Source organism: Haliaeetus albicilla, chromosome 14 (genome assembly GCF_947461875.1).
Source record: "Haliaeetus albicilla chromosome 14, bHalAlb1.1, whole genome shotgun sequence".
NCBI classification, from domain to species: Eukaryota; Metazoa; Chordata; class Aves; order Accipitriformes; family Accipitridae; genus Haliaeetus; species Haliaeetus albicilla.
Window position 1 is genome coordinate 4,999,396 of NC_091496.1, and position 2,112 is coordinate 5,001,507.

Consider the following 2,112-nt stretch of genomic DNA (forward strand, 5'->3'; position numbering starts at 1 on the left):
TGAGGAGCAGCTGAGGGAACTGGGGTTGTTTAGTCTGGAGAAAAGGAGGCTGAGGGGAGACCTGATCGCTCTCTGCAACTACCTGAAAGGAGGGTGTAGCCAGGTGGGGGGTCAGTCTCTTCTCCCAAGTAACTAGTGATAGGACGAGAAGAAATGGCCTCAAGTTGTGCCAGGGGAGGTTTAGGTTAGATGTTAAGAAAAATTTCTTCACCGGAAGGGTAATCAAGCATTGTAACAGGCTGTCCAGGGGAGTGGTTGCGTCACCGTCTCTAGAGGTATTTAAAAGACATGTGGATATGGCACTTAGGGACATTGTTTAGTGGTGGACTTGGCAGTGTTAGGTTTTATGGTTGGACTCGATGATCATAAGGGTCTTTTCCAACCCAAATGATTTTATGATTATTCAAAAACTCTGCTCCCATCTTCCCCATTCTCCTCCCGTACACTCCCCTCCTCTGTGCACACCACTTACGCCCACCTCCATGGGAAGCTGAAACATAGAAGACGATCTGGAGTAACATCGGGGAGGGGACGACTGGCCAAGTCATGCCATTTGGGCCTAAGGGATGCAGAACTGCTTATCAAGTGATCTCTGCATTCAGAAACTGTCTCTTCAGGAGAAGCAGTGTTGCAGGCTCTACATGTGCACCATCTGAGAGCTGAACCAGAGCTTAGAAAGTAGTAAATAGGTGATGTGGGGAACCACTGTGTGGATGGATCAATGCAAAAGCAAGATGCATGTGTTGTGAAGGCTGTGTACTAGTTTGAGTACAGCCTGCAGGCTCCAAAGCTTTCTAGCAAACCTGGAGCCATGTCATCTGCAAGTTCAAGATCCAGGATTGCCCAAAAGATTGTGGGAGAGGGCAAATCATGACTAATTATTCAATGCCTCTTCCAGCATAACATCTGTAAAATGGTATATGGAGCTATCATGTGACAGGTTCAAAGTGATCAAAAGGCCATGGTTTGTTCTATGTACAGTTAAGGTGTGGAACTTCTTCTCCCAGGATGCTATGTATACTAACTTTTTATCCAGTCTCTTCAGAAGAGATGATAGGATTTGGGAAAATAAATTAACTAAGAACCGCTAAATAAATGCAAACCATCTCCTGATCCGGATGTACCATAACCACAAGTAGCTGGAGACTAGAAGGGTCTTTGGAAAATACCTTATGTGCTTGCTCCAGTTCTTACGTTCTCTCCTAAGCAGCTTTGGGAGCTCTTACATGGCAGTGAGCTGAAAGGTCACTATTCTGCTTGCATTCCTTGTAAACCTCTGAATGTAGTTTCAGGTCTCAGCCTGCGAGACAATCCATTGAAAAGATGGAGGAAGGATGTGTGACAGCAGACTGGTGCTGAAATGTAATGTAACATAGCTCTGCTGTTTTGTCCCAGGGTTCACATAGTAATTCAGTCTTTTCTATTGAGGTTGCTAGGATGTCTGCAAATTTCCTTTCTTCCTGGAAGAGTGGAAGAGATAGATACCCCAGCTCCTTTTGCCAGAAACCTCCTTCCTCCCTTTTTTCCCCCTTTTGCTTTGCTGGCTTACTTTATCCCATCTCTTGAAGTATCCAGAGGCAGGGAGGCCAAAACAGTTTCAAAAGCACCCAGGAGCCATACAACATGCATCTGAAAATATCATCACATGTTTTCACATGACCAACTTCGAAAAACTGGAACTATCCCACCACCAGCTATGATTCTTTCCCAGCAGAGTGGAAGAAGGGTATTTGTGTGGGTCAGGATCCAACCCAAAGGTATCTGCCAACCCCTGTGAGATGGCTGGGTGGGACGGCAGTTAGAGAGGTACAATTTTGCTGCCTCCATCGCTCTGAGAACCAGTCTTCACCTCATTTGCTATAAACAAACAAGCTATGAGTGAGTTCTTGCTTTCATCTTTTGAAGTTTGGGATACTCCAAGGTCTGCGCCTAGCAGGAAATTAGTCAAACATCATGGGAAGCTACAAAAGCAAGAAGTGAGCCTATCCAAGCCTGAGCTGTTATCGAGGGCAGAGGCGAGTGAAGACACTATTTGGATAACCCTTGCTCAGGCACCACAGCTCAGACTTACGTTGCAAGGCAAATATTTACCTATGGCCTAAACAAAGTCAG